Raw genomic sequence first — 20,781 nt, 5'->3', positions numbered from 1 at the left:
TGGCGGTGTTGGTGGTGGTAGTATTGGTATTGATGGTGGTGTTATTGGTGGTATTGGTATTGGTGGTGGTGGTGGTGTGGTGGTATTGGTAGTATTGGTGATGTTAGTGGTGGTGTTGGTATTGGTGTTGGTGGTGTTGGTATTGGAGTTTGCGTTGGTGGTGTTAGTATTTGTAGTATTGGTTATGGTGTTGGTGGTATTGGTATTGGTGATGTTGGTGGTGGTGGTGGTATTTGTGTTGGTGGTCCATCTGGTGCAACGGGAGGAACATCAATTGGGAGATATTAAAATAGATCTTCAGACAGATTCCTCATCTGTTGCAACAAATGTTTTAGTTGTTGGCATAGAACAACCAATAACAAGACTGTTTTGATCTCTTCCAATAGGTTGTTCATCTATTACAACAAATGGTACATCTGTTATAATAGATGATTCATCTGTTCCAACAGATGGGTTATCAGTTGGAATATTTTTTGTAATATAACGTATAAAAATTTATTGAACTTTGTCTTACCTTTTTAAAAAAATTATGATGACATCAATTGTAATGTATTTTTGTTTTTCTCATGTTTGTAGGTAAAAGTTGTCTCTCAAAAGACAAGAAACTGAAAGTGGATCAACTTTTGACCACCTACCAAAAAATCTAGAGTACAGATGGATTCAGAGGAGCTTCCTGAACAATCTCAGTCAAGGAAAAGTGAAGCTTAGGAAAGTTATGAAATGATGTTAAGGGGGGTGGAGAAGGGTCTGTAGAGGATAGTGAGGAATAAAAGTGAGAAAGAAAAAGAAAAAGATAAACAAGAAGAGGAGGAAATAGAAAGTGAGAAAAATGATGATGATAATGTATCACCAATGGGATGAGAATTAACATCAAAATCCCAGCATGATCCTATCAAAACTATTAGTATTGACAAATTTCAAGTTGAGATGCAATAGATAACCCTACAAAATTAACTGGTGATATTGTAGTTAAATCTCTATTGGGGAAAACTTTTGATGATTTTAGGAATACTATGAAGAAAGAAAAACTAGAGGAATGTTTTAAGAAGAGCTGCTTTGAACACTTTCTTAAGCTGTTTGAGGACAACAATGCCCGTTTCTAAATAAGAATGGTATACGGTCTTCTCAAGCACAGGATCAAGTACGTGGGGGATGATAAAAATTTGAAGAAGGGGGGCAAAAATATGGATGAAATCTGGATCAACTACTGTGGCATGCCAGTTTGTTTTGGCATGAAAGAGTTTACCATAGTGACAAGCTTGAGATATGATCGTCCAAAAAAACCTCCTATCAAGGAAACACTCCTCAAAAAGTCCAAGGTAAGAAGGACGTCCAAACCGCCACCATCAAATAAAGGCACACATTGTCCAAATGACCACCCACCAAAACCAACAAACGTAAGAAAAAATAGATGGATTGTTGGACATTGCTAGACGTGGCTACAAAGCCACGATGTTGTTAGAAGATCTTAAGGATAAAGCCATACCAAAAAAGTACAAGGATCAATTGTGCTTAGTTTGATTTACCCATTCTGTGATATTGCCAATAAACATCTACAAAGTCATAGAAGATGATTTATTGGAGCTTGTGAGGATTTAGAGAAACTCAACAATTATCCCTGGGGATATGACAGCTACAAGTTGACTGTCAAATATTTATTGATAAAGCTATCCCTAAAGATGATCTTCTTATACGGCTTTCCTTGGGCTTTCATAGTAAATTTAATCACTATTTGTTTATGCTTGCATTAGTTTATATTTATATTGAATAATTATTATGACTTTTTTTTTGCTTCCTATTTACATTTTTTAGGCTTGGGCATTTGAAGTCATTCCTTCCCTCAGAAAGCAGGTCAAGGATTACCTGGCTGAGATTTCTCATCCAGGGTTCCTTAGGTGGTTGGTTGTAAAGAGTAGCACAAAAATTAAGGAGGCTAATATCTTTAACCGTCTGGATGATGTAGTAAGTCTTCTTTCAAGTAAAATAATTTGACTCAAGGAAAGATATTGAAACAGATAGTCCATCTGTTGCAACAGATGGATCATTTATTGCAATTTATCTTGATAGATTACCCATCTGGTGCAATTGATGGATAATCTATTGCGATAGATGATTCATTTTTCATAATAGATTACCCATCTGTTGCTTTGTTCTCTAAATCTGACTTAACAGATTACCTATCTACTGCAACTTATAAAATAAATAGGTAATCTGATGCAATAGATGGGTAATCTGATGCAATAGATGGTTAATCTGTTTCCACTTATGAATCATCTATTGCAACATAAAGATCATCTGTTGCATAAGTTGTCTGTGTTAACATATTACCCAACTGACTGCAAATTATTATTTGATTTAAACGTATCTACCCTTTTTTAGGTTATGTATCTTAGGCAAGGTTAACCTCATGTTGAGGCTCTTCATGAACAGTCTGTTGCAACAGATCTGGGTGTTGCTTCTGAGGGTGTTGCTAATGTAGTTATTGATGTTGGTGGCAGCCACGCTGATGCTAATGCTACTGCCAGTCATAATGATGAGCATGTTGATATTCAAGAAAAATAAATACGTTTGAAATCACCCCTTACCGTTGTCCCTCTCACCCCTCTTTACACTCATGTTCTCATTGCAAATATAATCAGTGCATAGATAGACAGGATAAACTTTTTCAAAAAATAGATGTTCTTGCTAATACTGTCGAGGAATTAAAATCCAAGAGGAGTGTCATACCATCCAAGAAGGTGAGAGAGGATTACACTCCTACAGTGGAGATTAAGGAAGATAAAAGGAGCAATTAAACATATACTTTCAAAAGGGAAACCAAAAAAAATTACAACCCCTCCTCCTCCAAAATTTGATGAAGTTCAGGGATCATTGAAGAAGGTGAACATTTACGTGGAACTTGTTTCCAAATAGAAGGTCGTTCTAAAAAATGATAAATTCTAAGCAACGCACAAAATCCTTCACCATGAATACCTTTTCCCCCCAAGACTTCAAGAAGATGACAGATATGTAAGTGAGGTACGTGGACATGGTAAGTTTTCTTTTCCTAACCTAGCCTTCTAATCTACTCCATGAAGAAGAAGCTACGCAATGGATGTGCCATCTGTTGCAACAGTTGGGTATTCTGGTGCAACTAGTGGTTCATCTGTTGCAACAGATTATCCATCTAATCTATTACACAAGTTATATTAGATAGGTAATCTGTTAAATGATTCAGAAAACATTGTGCAATAGATGGACCATCCATTACATCTTTTCACTTTTTTTTCTTTTTTTAAAATTACTAACCTATTTAAAAATTGTCTTCGTATATCACAGTATGTTGATGAAATTCTCTGCCTCATGATGGGTAGGCAATTAGCGTACTCGAATGTTTATGATGTTGGCGATAGGATAATGGATCTCAACTTCTACAATAATTTCAAGAATAGGTACGATGAACTCATTCAGCTAGTGCCAATTCTCGGTGGCTTATTATTTTATTTGTTAGTTTGTAGGTTCGAATGGGATGAAGAAATGATTGACTATGTTAAAGAGAAAAGGCAATATCCATACGGTAAGGATTGGATCAAGGTAAAGAGAATTATTGCAGTCATGAATATGGACGTAAAATATTTTTTGGCTCTTGAGATACTACTCGACGACAGAATGATAAAGGGTTATGACTGCAACTTACCTGCCTTGGACTAGGCCAATTTCTTTACCAAGATGCAACCACTATTGTACTTGTTCCCTAACTTTTGAGGTAGAGTAAACTGATGAATCATTTGTCAAAGAAAGTATTGAATGAAAAATAGGATTTTGAAGGTCGAAACAAGGACAAGTACCTTCCAAAAAATCAAACTGGTGTCGTGTGCGGGTCGTATGCACTTACACATATCAAATGTTTGCTAAACAACACAGAAATAATCAACCCAATAACCTTTCTGTACGACAACACTATGGAAAGGATGTAAGAGGTCTGGGCTTATGGGGTAATAATTAAAAAGTTGGAGCCAGTGTATGTAAAAGAAGAAGATGTAGAAACACAAACACCATGGCAATTTTTATTTCAAGCCACTTTACATGTAGTGACAATTTATTATGTTTGATGAAAACTATCTGTTCTGACAGATAGTTTATAAGTTGTAATAGGATGGTCATCTGTTGCATTATGCAGATGTTTATATCTAAGTCTATTTATTGCAAAAGATAGTCTATTCGGTATCAAGTCCATCATTTGGTACTTCTAATCAATTGCTCAAATACTTAGAGTAAGCTACAACAAAAGGACTACAATTCCTGCATTTGTAAAAATTAAATAATCTATATCTTGCAATTAATGTAAGCATTGTGAAATTTATGAAATGAAAGTAAATCATGATACTTACAGGCTACCACTGGGTTGTTGAGAAATTCTTTTAACATATTCTACATCAAATGGATTACTCATTTTATCCCCGTATGCTTCAATCGTCGATCAATTAGTACGAACCTTTTGATCCAAAATTCCACTTATATCAAGGTAACTAGGCAATATTTTATCCAACTTTAGTATCTTAGACAACGGCCCAGAACGTCTTATTTCTAATATCAAGTCATAAACTCGGATGCGCCTCTCTTTTAGAACGAGGACAGCCAACACCCAATGGAATTCATCACCACAATTGATTGGGACATAAACTTCGTCAACCAAATGCCAAGGTAAGCCAGCTAAAATGCTAAAACCTTTAACAATGTTGATTAAGCATTCCTCATTTCGAGAAACTTTTGATTGTTGCTGATAATACCTATCGTAGGCATTATTGATGTAAATTTTGTACAAAAATTATCTGTCGTATATCTGTATTGGTTCTTGTGTTTGCAATTTGGCCTTCTTTTAGAGGTAGTAAGAAATGACATCGATGTGTTGCACATATTATCAAACATTTTAGATTATATGACAATAAAATCAATACACAGATACAATTAAATAAAGTATTAATAGTAAGATGTATGGAATTTAAACCCCATCATTCAAGAAATTTTGGGGTTGTGACATCAAATAGAACTAATTCTTTGTTCTGAGATGTGCAACAACAAAGTCGAACATATCTAAACCAACACCCGATTGGTTCACTTTGTAGTGTTCGTCATTTTGTTTTCTATTTGATTTATATGTGTTAATGTCATATTTTTACAAGAAGAATTGTATAAACCAATATCTTTAAAAATGATTTATGTATGTACTGGCATGGAGCTTTAACAGTCCATCGGTAATCCATTTTGAATAGTCGTTGATCAACTTTGTTAGTTTTTTTGGAGCCTCATCTGAGATGTTGAACCCTTCAAATGGATAATTCTTTCATTCTTTTGAATTCACTTTTTCTTCATCTTTGGAAGTAGTTGATGGATTATCAATGCTACTATGACATCCACCTGGAAATTCAGAATTTTCAATGTTAATCACAGAGATACAAAAAAAATAGAAAAAGATAACTCATTTGTTGGAGGAAATCAAATCGGTCTTTCTCCTATTTTAATTTTTTCCAACAGATTACCTATCTGTTGCAATAGATGGGTCATATGTTGGGACAAATTAAAATAGGAGGAAGACTTGTATGATAATTTCCAACAGATGGACCATTTATTGCAATATATGACTCATTTATTTAGACAAACTAAAACAGTATGAAGTCTTGATTTAATGTGTCCCAACAGATGACTCATCTGTTGTAGTAGATAGGTCATTTGTTAGTACAATTAAAATAATAGAAAGACTTATATGACAATTTCTAATAGGTGACCCATCTGTTCCAATAGATGAATCATCTATTGGCTGTTGGAACAACCTAAAACAATAAGTCTAGATGTAATTTATCCCGATAGATGGGTTATCTATTGGGACAAATTAAAATAGTTGGTAACCTGTATGATTTCCTCTAACAGATGAGACATATATTGCAATATGTAATGTATCAAATGAAACAGGTTAGTCATCTGTTGCAACATATGTCTATGTCTGTTTGATTTTTTCAGCAGATGTGTCATCTGTTGAAACAAATATGTAGTGTATTTGTTTGTTGGAATAGATGATAAATATTCACCTTCCTTAGCTCATGCTACTCTCCTATGGCCCCTTGTACATTGATCAAAAGTGCAAGACAAAGACAGAAAAATTACAATTTTGCTTTTTTTTCGATGCTTGATAATGCCTTAGAGATTTCTTTCCTTCTCCTCTTAATCGCCTTAATATCTAATAGAGTGTATAGATATGAAATCCTCTTTGATGGAATGATACCCCTATTAGATATCAGTTTCTTTACAGAAGCATTTAGTTCATTAATAGCATTAATCACTCTATCATGTTTTGCTTTGCAGTTTTGACATTTGCATGTAGAATATTCGCTAAGAGAGGCAAAATCTGTAAAATAGTATGATCATAATCATAATGGTTTGTTGTTTTAAAAACTATAAGAGAAACATCATTAGCCGCAGTAGCAGCACCACAACCACAATCACTACCATTACCACTACCACCAACAACAGCTCCATCACCACTAACATCATCAACAACAACAAGCCCACCCTCCAAAATTATTTTTCTTGTGATGTTTGTTATTATAAACAATCCATTTTTATTCTTTCAATGACCTTAGGGTCCGATAAAGTTTGTACAAATTGTAAAGTAAGAAAAAATGGTATCTTCAACTATCGATTGGTCGGAACAAGCCACAAAGCATAATATAAAATAAATTAGTACATATATTAGAGTGATGATTAAATCATTTAAAAAAATAATTAATTAAAATAAAAACTTAATTAGAATTAGACTTACTGCTTCCTTCGGGGGGTTGAAGAGATCAAGAAATTTTGCTTTTTTATCAGTTTTGATCGACAATCATCTCAGGATTCTTGGACATGAAACTTCTTCCTGGTAGTTCACTTGTTGTCTCAAATAAGGACTGGCTTCAAAATGCCAATAAAATAAAAGCATTATTCAATAAGAAATAAATGAATCATAATAAAAGAAATATTTACCATGAAAGAACATGAAAAGCCATATAACTTGACTGTATTTTGCGTTAATGAAGTCAACAAATATTTAAAAGTCATTTTGAAGCATTCATATCCCCAAGGGTAGCTATTAAATGCCTCAAGATCCTCTGAGAGCTTTATTAAATCAAGTGGTATATTGTTGTTAACGTCTCTTGCCAAAGAATACTATGTACAAACCAAACATAATGATTTCTTGTGTTTCTTTGAAAGTCTTTTACGTTTCAACCCTTCTATCAAATTTTTGTTTTTGAAGCTTGGACCAACAAGGTACACCAAGTCATCACCATCACTTGACGTTCCTTTACTTGCTTTGGGTGCGTAGGGTATTTTTTGGGGGTTAGAATAGGTATAAGCTGAGAAGGAGGGGGAGGATAATATTTTAGTTCATTAACTTTGGCAAATTCCTTCCAACCAAAATAAACAAGTGTGCCACAGTAATTTATCCATACCTCTTCCATATTATCATTATTAGCATACATAAACCTATGCTTTAGAAGATCATATACCATGGACTTTTGGAAACGAGCATTGTTGTCCTCTGACAAATCAAGATATTTCCCAAAGCAGTTGACCCTAAAATAAGCATCTAATTTTTTGTCTCAAAGTATTTTTCTGAAGACGTCAAAAAAAATTTCTATGGCTGACTTAACCACCAAATCACCAGTTAAATCTGCGGCACCATCACACTGCATTCTAACAGGATAACTATCAATGCTGAAGGTTTTGGCCAACTCTTCAGTGAAAGGGCTATTACCATTTGGATTATCTCTTTTGAAACATTCCTCATCCCTATGTTCATTATCTTCTGCTTCTGATTGAGACATCGCTTGTAAAGCAAGATCATAGAGTGGTGGAAGTAGCCTAGCTACTTTACTTGTTCCTTTACTTTGACTTGATTCAGTTTTTTTTTTTTGAGAGACATATTATCTAAAATTAATAGGAAAATAAAAAAAACTAATTGATTAATGCATCGTTAAAAAAGAATAACAGTAAATCTAACGTATACAACATAGTAAAATAACAATTCCAACAGATCACACATCTGTTGCAACAGGTGGGTTAGCTGTTGCAATATATAACTAACCTATTGCAATGAATAGGTAATCGGTTGGAAACAATAAAAATAGTTTCAATACTGTTGTGATTTATTCTAATAGATCACTCATCTGTTGAAACAGATGACTGGTTTGTGCATCAGATCATTCATCTGTTGCAACATATAAATAATCTATTGGAACTGTTATCAACTGTCAATATTATTTAGATTTCTTTCAACAAAAGGGTCATTTGTCGCAACAGATAAATGATCTGTCAGAAAAAATCAAAGTCTTGAACATGTCGTTCTATTGGAATAGTTAATAGGATTTCATTCAACAGATGGTTCATCAGTTGCATCAGATGGTAAATTGTTACAAAAAAAAATAGTAGCAAGATTTTGTTCAGTAGAACAACAACAATATCACCATTTAATATTAAATACATCATTTACCAAGAATAACAATAAATCAACCCCGCAACACCAACACAACACACACACCAATAACATCAACAGTGACCAAAAATACCAACATTGGTGTTTTGATTGTACAAACACAAAAACAAAAATCAAACTTCAAAATACTCAACAGATACCAACAAATAGAATAAATAGTTCGACAACAAGAACTAAAATAACAATAAAAAATCATATTTCACTCCGAAAAGAGAAGCGAAGAAATATCATAAATTAGAATTTTCTTCAGTCTCCATTGCAAATTCAAGCAACAAATATTGAAATTATTAACCATTACTAGAAGAGAAGTTGGCTCAAGTTCCTCTTTTTCTTCATTACGAAAAATCCCTAATTTTTTTCCTGTGAAAGAAGAAAAGGAACGATGAAGAACTCAAAGTTGTTGTTGCCAGAGAGCAATGTTGTCACGTTGATTGACGGTTGAAAGTTGAAAAGGAACCTGAAGCCCAACTATTTATCGTCGGAGGTTGACGTCATCGGGGATTGAAGGGAGAAATTTACAGAAGTATTGGTTGGAAGAAGTTTGAGAAAAACTATTGAGAGAGGGGAGAGACGGTTGATTTGGAGAGGAGAGGGGTGTGGGTTGGTTTGAATTTTTAAAAAGATTAAAAAGTTTTACAAATATTAATCAAGTCCACAATTAACTTAATCAAGTTTCCTAATTATGTTTGACCCTATATGTTGGTTAATGTCACCAATATCACTTTCAAGACTTAAAAGACACATTTCGTTCAATTTTCTCAACTAACATAGCATTCAATGGTTCCTCTCTGACTTGATGTTTTGAATAATATAATCTTGTACGATAAAATTTAATTTTTTTTCTTTACTTTTAGAGATAAGGCATATTTTGTCAAATGAACAATAATTTGTGCTTGATAATATGTTTGAAAGAAAATTATGTATGTTTTATTTATCTTGCTTATAAAGGATCTTAATTCATGTTATGAGAAAGAGACATACAAACACTTGGTTTGTTATTATATTATGCCAAGTAAATAAATAAATGATACTACATATTCATTAAGAAAATTATGACAATTTTTTTATTATTACTAAAAAAATAAAACAAATAACAAATGGACAAGAAATAATAGCATAAGGAATAACTATTTTTTATTCTGTAAAATAATACTCCTATATAGTTTTTTCTTTAGCTTTTGATCTAGAGAGACGCTATAGAGTTTTAGGTTTTTTTTTTCACAATAAAAAAGAAAGTAGTTCAATACTTTTGTTTGCATTAATTAAGGTCTATTCTAATTTTCCAAATTGCAAAACAAATAAGAGAGAGTAATGACCAACAATATTAATAGGCTGTTTGGCCAGACTTCTAAAATTAGTTTATTTTGAAAAGTCTTTTTTTAGAAGTGATTTAAGTGAAAAGAAATTTGTTGTTTGACAAAAAAAAAATTAAATAACACTTTTGAGCAATATTATTATTTACACTAACTAGGAAAACAACTTTCCTACTACAATAAAACATTTTGATTTGTGTATAAATAAGATGGATCATCTTAGAGTCAGTGATATGTATAAATTATTTTTTTTGAATGGTAATAAAAAATTAATTATAAGAAGAATCTTATGTCTTTACTATTTTTGCATAGTATTTTCTATAATTTAGTTTTAATGTCTCGCATCGTTATATTGTGATATAGTCCTTGTCTCTAGAGTATAAAAAATGATATCTTATTTGAAGAAATAGACAATAGACAGTAATAAACAATACCAACATATATACAATACTAAATGTTAGTATGTAATAAGATTGATCCAAAAAATTGAAAATAAAGATTTCAAATATGTCACAAATGGTTCAAATAAATATGTTTCTATCATTTCTCTTTGCTCTTTTTTTGTTTTAAAAAATAATTCGTGCATTGCATAGGAATGAATACTAGTATCATTAAAAGTAGAAATTGAATAGGTTATTAAAATCAAAACCCACCCTAAAGTTGATCTTCTTAATGTTCCACATTTAATTTTTCATAATATTATAATTAGGTTTGCATTTATATATGATATGATATAATTAATTAATTATTTAATGTAGTGTAGGGATAAAATTATAATCTAACTTTTGCTTAAAATTCTTCCCATTTTTAATAAAATACTAGTTTTTGGACACATATGTTATACGTGCGTTCGATGCAAATAAGGGATGGGCATAAATACCGAAAACCAAAAAACCGAACCGAATTAATTCGATTTTTCGATTTCGGTATTTCGGTTCGGTGTTTGTTTGTTTTTATAAAATGATATTCAGTTCGGATTTCGATCATTACCTTTATATGTTTCAGTATTCGATTTAACCGAATTATTATACAGTATTCAGTCTACACTCTACACAGCCCAATCCAGCCCACCCCAATTAATTATTATTAGGCCCAAATCCAGCGTTAGCCCAAATAGATTATTTGAACCTCCATCCCAAGAGACCATGGAAAAGTTGTCTGAACGTGTAAATTGGACATACAGAGCGTAGAAATAGGATTAATAATTAATGGATAAGAGGGTCTTGCAAGAATATATCCCTAATCTTTCTCCTCTGACTTTTGTGATCTTTTGGTATATTAATATGATTTTTGTAAATCAACACTAAACAAACAAGATTTTGTCAAATGAGCTCTGGTTAGAAATTCATGAGTACAAGTCATCCCTATACAGATTACAAGAAGGTGACCTACCTTTGCTTTATTTTCTCTCCTTTTTCAACAACTTGCATCATTTGTTATAGAGGAGAACAACGTTCTGGAGCTTTACTTCTCAACAACTTGCATATACTATGTTTCTTTTTGGATGAAAACAACGTTCTGCTATAGAGGAGCTGGTCAATTAACTAAGAATTCTATGGATCATTTGTTAGATTATTAAACCAATCTATCAAACATTTCATTTCTTTTTTTATGAATAATAACTATAGAGAAACTTTATTATCTTCTTCCAAAAGACTATTCAGAGTTGTTGCACCAACATTTACTTCATCTAGTACAAGTTCAAAATAGGAACAAGAACACTCTATAATCCATTTTAAAAATAATAGCCAAGTTTAGGCTTTTTGTCATTTTATGACCTGTCGATCAAAATAATTTCATTAAATAACCATTGGATCATTTGGAATATATTGGGCCATTTTCAGCCTTGGGTCATTCAGTCATACTGGCCATTTTCACCCTTGGGCCATTTGGCCCTTTTTAAGAAGGTTGTTTCAGTTTGTTTTTTCCTATAAATTTTAACTAAAACATAGACTGTTTTTTTATTATTTAAAAATAATAATTAAGTAATTATATAAAAATGATATAATTATTATGTAGAAATATATCTATATACGATATGCATATAGAAATTGTATAGTTTATAATATATATATATGTATAATATAAATAAAAAATTATATAGAATGTGTATAGAAATTTATATTTGATGTATAAAACACATATCCGAATAACAATTGCAGTTAAAGGTTATATAGAATGTGTATAAAAATTGTATAAATTTTTTAACTAAAAAAATATGCTTTTTTATTTAAAAGAAATAATAATTAAATATAATTTGATAAAATGTATAATTATTAAATAGAATATGTATCAATATGAGATATGTATGGAACTTGTACCGAAAGTGTTGAAAATATTAATTAAATACAATTATATAAAAAAGGTATAATTATTGTAAAAATATGTACCTATAGTTATATTAAATATGTATATTTATAAAATATAGATTAAAAATGTATAGAATGTGTATAGAAACTGTATAGTTGTTGTATAAAAACGTATGCATAGAATGTGTATAGAAACTGTGTAGTTGTTGTATAAAATACGTATATGAATAATAATTATAGCCAAAGATCATATAGAATGTGTATAAAAATTGAATAATTATTGTATAGAATGTAAAAAACAGTCGTATAAATATTGTATAGAATTTATTTTTTATATTAATCTGTATAGAATTTGTATCATTGTTGTATAGAATATGTATATTTATAGGATGTATATAAACTGCATAAATGTTGTATAGAATTTATATCTAAATAATTATTGTAGCTAAATATTGTATAGGATGTGTATAGAAACTATACAATTATTTGATTAATATTATAAATATGTATTTTACAAAACTATAAAATTTTATTTTATTACAATATTATAAATTTATATTTTACAAAAGTATAAAATTTTATTTGGCTACGATATTATAAATTTGTATTTTATTATTTTATTGATAGAATTAAAAAATAAATAAAAATATCAATTTTTTAGAAAAATAATGAGCACAAGGGGAAAAAGGGAAGAAAATACAACCAGCAGAAAACAAAAAACAGTAGAATAACAACAAAAAACAAATAAAATAGAAGGAAAATTTAGCAAATGATCAGTGGTCCAAAATAATAGAGAATAATTTTAAAAAAAATAATAATAATGAGCAATTTTTTTTCTTTTTTAATACGGATAGCAGAGGTCCAAAAGAAACAGCCGCCTAATTAGCCAATAAATGGCTATATTTTGAAATTTTGAAACAATGGCCATTTCGATGTCATTTGTTTTGGCCGAGTGGCCATTTATGTCTTTTACCCTTCAAAATATTTGCACCAAAATAATTTAGCCCACAAAAATAATTTAGACCATTAAGAGGCCCAAAAACTGAAATTATTAAAGTGAACCGAACCGAAACTTTAAAAATCGAACCAAACTAATTCGGTTCGATTTTCGATACACCTAAATTGAGAACCAAAAAAAAAATTGAACTGAATTCCCAAACATCCACACCTAATGCAAATTAACATAGACTCATTAAAACGATAAAGATTATATGAAAACATGTATGTAATGAGTAAGAAAATGTTATAGTACTCACTTAAGATGTATCGAAGAAAATGCTATTATTTTTTGAGGTATATCAATATTATTGGTACTTTGTATCTAATTTAACAACTTTTTAGTGATATTTCCAATGAATATGTTTAACATGTGAAATATGTTGCTAACATAATTAAAAATCTAAATATGATTGTTTATTACAAGAACATGTTTATTGGTTTTTAATTTTTTGAACTAGATATTGACAGGCAGCACGGATGCAATATATATTATTTTTTTGTCTTAATTTATGTGACACAAATAGAATTTAGATAATCAATCATATTTTTATATGTTTATAGATATTTTAAGTTGTTAACTATTGTAATTTATAATACTTTTTATGTAATTTCAAACAATATACGTTACTCTCCTTGTTCAAACATTTGTGGCATTGATAGTTCTATTTTTAAAATAATTTAAGTTTTTAATTATTGTAATTTATAATATTTTTTCATCCATTTCAATTTAAGTGGCACTGATATTATTCAAGCATCATCTAATTAATATTTTATATCTTTTAAATTTTTAAGTTGTTAATTATTGTGATTTATAATTTTTATATACATTTTAGAAATATATAACAGCATAAATCAAACTTTTGTGGTATCGGTAGTCAATTATATTTTAAAAATAATTTAAATTTAAATTATTGTGATTTATGATACTTATTTCCTCTATTTGATTTAAGGGACATTAATATAATTTCGAGAGTCAATCAAATTTTCAAATAATATATGTTACTCTCTTTGTCCAAACTTTTGTGTCACTGATAGTTATATTTTTAAAATAATTTAATTTTTAATTATTGTAATTTATAATATTTTTTATTTTATTTCAATTTAAGTGGCACAATATAATATCGAGCTTCAGTTAAATATTTTATATATTTTAAATTTTTTAAATTGTTAATTATTGGAATTTATAGTAATTTTTTTACGTAATTTTTTGAAATATATAACAGAATAAATCAAACTTTTGTAGCATTGATAGTCAATTGTATTTGAAAAATAGTTTAAGTTTTGAATTACTTTGATTTATAATATTTTTTCTTCTATTCTAATTTAAGTGACACTAATATAATTTCGAGAGTTAGTCAAATATCTTATATCTTTTAAATTTTTTAAGTTGTTAATTATAGTATTTTATAATATTTTGTACGTATTTTTTTGAAACATATATCAAATTGAGAAAAAAAACAAATCAATTAACACGGAGGAAAAAGGACCAATGAAGAAGTGACCAAGCAGGCAGCAGGTCAACATGTCTTGTTTGGCACTTCTTGTTAGATTGTTTATTGCAAGTTATAGCAACTCTTTTTAGTTTTCAAGTTATAGCAACTTTTATTTTTAAAAAAAATCAAAAAAATATATTTTATATATTTTTAGTTTTTTTAAAAAAAAAACATATCAAAATCATTACAGAAAAAGGAAAATATAGATTTAACATAACTAAAATGCAACATTTCTTCCTTAAATATAGTTAAATTTAAATAACAATATCTCTTTCCTTAAATGTAGTTAACAGTAACTATTTTTTTTCTCTCTTTAATCATTTTTTCTCCAATTTTAAACAAATTGATTACTTTTTTCACCTTCATATACATTCATTTTTTTTTTCTATCAGAAATTATTATTTCAATAAAAAACCTCCACAAGTTGTTGTTTCATACAGCGTTTGAATATTTTTATTGAAAAAAAAAACGTCCAATAGTCTGCAAAAAAATAAAAAACGAGACACAAATATGAATTGTGCTAATTTGCATTCAATCATGATATATAATGGGGGAAGATGGGATGCCTCAGGTATATCTTGGTTATTAACTTTGATATTTTGTATTAATTCTTTTATTTTCTTTTTGAAATATATATTGCCTAATTATTGATTAAGAAAAAGACATTCAGAGAAAGAGTTAATATTATTTTTACATTTGTTTTTTATTATGTGATGTTGGCATGTTGATTATTCACGAGAACGTGGTGGAAAGTCATAAAAAATATTGTTCAATCAATTTATAGGTGTATGATTATTGGTTGTCAAATGTTTTCATTCGGTCATAGGAGTATTACATTCAGTAACCTATTATGATATTATATTTATTATTTTAGTATTTTTTTATTTTTAAATTTTATTGATGTGTATATTTTGACAGTATTAAAATATGTTGAAATTATCAAATTTCATATGTTTATCATTTTTTTTAATTTTTTTGATGTGTATGTTTTGTAGATTTTAAAATATGTTGTAATTTTTTAATTACTTATCCTTACCGATTATTGAGTATTAGTTACTTAACATATCTGTATTATATTTGCAGGTAGACCTAAAGATTTTTCTATAGATGAAGTTATGTATGATGCAAATACCAAGTATAAAGGATTGCTAAATGCAATAGCAAAACAACTCAAGATCGACATCAACTCAGTTCAAATTTGAGATTAAGTTCTTGATTGATAGATTCCAACCAATGATCATACACAATGATACAGGAGTCATGATATATCTAGATCGAAAAAAAACTGTTATCAATAATCATACACAATGATAAAGTCATGATAAACTTTTGTTTTGTTTCTGCATAATATTTTCAGATATGAAAATATGTTTTTGTTGATTTTATAAAAACAATATCATCTTTAGATTCAATAACATAAATTTTTGTTTCTGAAATTGTAGACTCAATATATTATATATGTATAAAAAATATAAATAGATAACTAATAATAAAACATTAAAATTCATAATTTCAGACATCTGATATCAATTTTAAGATTTAAAGAAAAAACTGATATCAATTTTAATACCAAAAAAATTCTTGATATAAGTAAAATATAGTTGAATACGATTTATATCGCAAACTATAAGTTCACGAAAGCAAAAATTTTAAGTTATTTTATGTCAAATTTAATACAAAAGATCATTCCCACTCAGTAAGAAAAAACAATTACTAGTATATGCAATTTGTATGATAAATCATATATTATGTGTTAATAAAACTTGAATAAAAAAAATTAATTTGCAAATTTATTAATGTGGCAAAATGAATATATAAGAGTAACAAACCTAGATAATAATTAACAACATAAAAAGATGTTTTGAATATAAAATATCCTATTTGGAGTAGAATCAATTTTTTATTTTTCAAACATGATTCAAGAAAAATAAAATAAAAAATAACACTAAATTGAAGAAACTTTAGATCCGAATGAAGAAATGAATGTTGAAAAATCCAACTTCATGCACATGAATATGAAAAGAATAGAAAAAAAAAGAAAAAAATAATTTATGAAAATGAAGATAAATTAGTGGTTGAAAAAAAAATTATCAGTAAAGTTGATTTGAAAATTCTATAAACATCGGACTACTAAGTTAATTAATAAAGTTAAAAAAAGTCAAATATCATGTATAAATATAAAAAAGGATATCTTTACCATATTTGATTCCTTAATTTGAGAACAAATTATGAAACTTAATTAACAAAAAAAAAGATATAGTTATTGATACCAACAATAACACTTGTCATAATTATCCAAAGATTTAATAAAGAGTGATAACTATTAAAGTCTATAAATAAGAATATATTTGAATATTAAATATGAAAAAATATTTTTTAATATTTTAAAAAATAGTTTAAAGAAGATAAATTAATGGTTGAAGAAAATTTTATCAGTAAAGTTGATTTGAAAATCGTGTAAATATTGGACTACTAAGTTAATAATAAAGTTAAAAAAGAAGAAGATAAATATCATGTATAAATGTAAAAAAAAAATATGTTTACCATATTTGATTCCTTAATTTGAGAATAAATTATGAAACTTAATTAAAAAAAAAAATAAATTAATTGTCGATACCAATAATAACACTTGCCAAATTATCAAAAGATTTAATGAAGAGTGATAACTATTAAAGACTGTAAATAAGAATATATTTAAATGTTAAATATGAAAAAAAAAATTTAATATTTTAAAAAATAGCTTTTTCAAAAGTTGCTATAACTTGCAATTATTTTTTTAGTCTAGTAATTATTGAAAAGTGTTGCTATAACTTGCAATTAATAATCTAATAAGTTTATATAGGATAATTTTCACTTAGTATAAATAACATAAATTTCACATTTTTGAAACATAATTACCATTTCGCCCATCTTTTTAATTAAAATTTTCTCTCTCCCTGAATTTTATTACTCTTATACATAAGTTGCTTAACATATACATAATGAATTTATGTATATTTAGTAATTATGAAAGCGTTAAAAAGGAAAACAATGATTGTTTTATTATTTTTGGATGCAATTAGCGCAACGTTTATTAATACTAGATTATTGGATCCCTTTAATTTGGTAACAACTATTCAATTTTGAAATATGAAACAAAAAGTTTAACTGGTAAGATCAAAAGAAAACACAATTGACACGGTTCAGAAGCATTGTACTTTGATTTCTTGAAATTTCAGAGTTGTTTATATTTTGGTTTGAAAAAGAACTTTTAGAAGATAAATATAGTAATTCTATTGAGGTATTCAGGTGAATGAAAATCCGAGATACAATACGAAGGATAAAAAAGTGAAGGAATTGTTGTTGCAAAAATAATTTCTTATTTGAGGTTGATTTCAACAATTACTGCTGAATTAGACATTGATGAATGTCGAAAGAAGATTGATGTCTGTTATGTTGTTGAAGATAATGCATCACCAATTATTATTAAGAATGATAAGGGATTAAACTCTATGTTGAATTGAAGAAGAGTCTTCCTGAGTTTGTCATGTATCCATTTTGTATAACAACCATCGATAAATGTATAGAGGACATAGAGTTCACTGGAGAAACGGGAGTTGTCATTTGTGTCGAAGAGATGGAGTCCAATATGCTTGTCATTTATGTTGCTGAGAATGAAAATCAATATTCTCTGTGCGTTTCTGAGTTTGAGGTTAAAAACTTAATCTGTGATATCAAGAATGTTGAAGTAAAGAGGAATCAGTTGTATAAAGATAAATCAACCCTTGTAGCAATAATGGCTAAATAAGCGTTAACTCATGGTTTTAATTCCAGAGCTAAATATTCTGATAAAATGAGGTATTGTTGCTAGTAGTTTAATATTTTGTGATTAATTATTTTATTAATAACAGTTGTTTGAATTGAGTTTGTTTAAGAGCTTTGGTGAAGATGTATGAACTTTCAATTATTTCGATGCTAGATAAGAAGAATTGACATGTGCCTAAGTGTATAGATGAGGAAGAAATATTGCCACTAAAATATAAAAGACTACCTGGAAGGCCAAAGAAAGGAAGACATAAGAAATCAAGCGAAACTCTATCATCAAGCACAAACTGTTGGGGACGATGGGGACGTTTCTGCCACAATAGACGTTCTTGTTATTTTTTTTTTCTGAAGGAGAACTGATTTGTGTTGGCATGTCTATTTCCTAATTAACCAATCATTTTGTTATTTTAGATTTCAGTTTCATATGTTTTAAACAATGTTAATTCCTTATTAACACAATGTCATGTAATGACTATGAATTATGTTATGACAGACATACTCGTTTTTACTTGTTACATTAAGTTGTTATATTTGAATTTTCTTTTATGAATGTGTGGTTGTTCTGTGGCTGGTAATTGCATCCTGTATCACATATATATGTTGTATCAAATACATAATCAGTTGTATATATATAATTTAAAAATACAGATTATTTGTATAGATGAAATCATATTTATGTATATGAAAAAACTATATATGTATTTAATATATAACAAAATCACTATCAAATATTTTGTGATAAATCTATTCTAACAATTCGTTCAAAAAATTATATGAGTTGTGATAAAAATTTAACGTTTTAAGTATATGAATTAAATTAACAAAAAGTCATGTAAAAAAATTCATCTTTAATGATATGTATTTGAAAATATGTATGAGGGATGTTTATGTTAACAAATACATAACATTCTGAAGGTGCCATAGTAATGTAACTGTATGAAATACATAACTTAATGTTATGTATATGACTAAATGTTATAATTTAGTTGCATATATATGTTGTTCCAAATACATAACCAATTGCATGTATATAATTTAAAAATACAGATTATTTTTGTATATAAAATTACATTTATGTATATGAAAAACCTATATATGTATTTAATATATAACTAAACCATTATAAAATATTTTGTGATAAACCTATTCTAGCAATTTGTTCAAATAATTCTGAGTTGTGATGAAATTTCACATTTTAAATATATGGGTTAAATTAACCAAAAGTCATGTAAAAATTTCATCTTTAATGATATGTATTTGAAGATTTGTATGACGGATGTTTATGTTAACAATATACATATGATTATAGGTGTCAGAGTAATGTAACTATATGAAATACATATCTAAACGTTATGTATATGACTAAATGTTAATGTATGAAATACATTACTTAATGTTATGTATTTGACTAATAAATGTATTCGAGAAATAACAATTGTTATGTCTATGCAAAATATGTATGTAGCTATTACATAACAAACGAATAGAAAATTGATAGTGACTTATGTAATCTAAAACTGAATTTAACGTATGTATATAATTTAAACTAAAAATAAATCCACGTATATGATACCTTTCTACCTATTCAATGCATAGTTATCTTTTTTCGGGTAGTGTGTTCTACAAATTTTATTGATATTATGGTACGCAAAAGAATATTCACTGTGTGTGAGAGAAATATCAAAATATCATTCATACTTGATAGTGACATAGTACACAAAAGTATAATGCCTCAACATTATGTAAATTGATAAAATAAAGAAAATGGAAGTCAAATTTTCCTAAGCCAACATAAATACATTCACCGTACATAAAAAAATGTCTTTTTCAATACACTGTAAAAACAATATAATTGTAACCAAAATGTTTTGAAGTATCCATAACTATCACCATACTGTCAACCTATTCTAAATTAAAAAATCCAGATTCATCGAAAGGAGGTACAAAACTTGTCCTAGGTCTTGAAGGATCATCATTTTTTTCTCTATAGATACATTTCCTCTTGAATCAATTATTGGTGATTTCTCCGGTTCTTGCACCTCGATCGTTTTTTATCAAAGCTAATTGTCGTCCTCCTTTTTGAAGGTTGCGCAAATGATGTATTAGTAATGTAACCCGTCTTTATGAGGATTTCAGATGGTGGTAATCTACTGAAATCCTCAAAACCTTGATGATCTGAGTGCGAATATGATAACTGCTCATCAGCAATCCTTTTCTCAAGATGATCTATCAGAGTGATAGGTGGAGATGAAGAGGTGGAGTCATATATTTCAATGCTTTTTTGCATTGGCAAATCAAGCCTTTGAAATTCTTTAAGTGTTGGACATAGATTCTTGTAAACAAACTGTGAATCA

The sequence above is a fragment of the Capsicum annuum genome, chromosome 9 (assembly GCF_002878395.1).
Source record: "Capsicum annuum cultivar UCD-10X-F1 chromosome 9, UCD10Xv1.1, whole genome shotgun sequence".
Taxonomy (NCBI): domain Eukaryota; kingdom Viridiplantae; phylum Streptophyta; class Magnoliopsida; order Solanales; family Solanaceae; genus Capsicum; species Capsicum annuum.
This window is presented reverse-complemented; position numbering follows the sequence as displayed.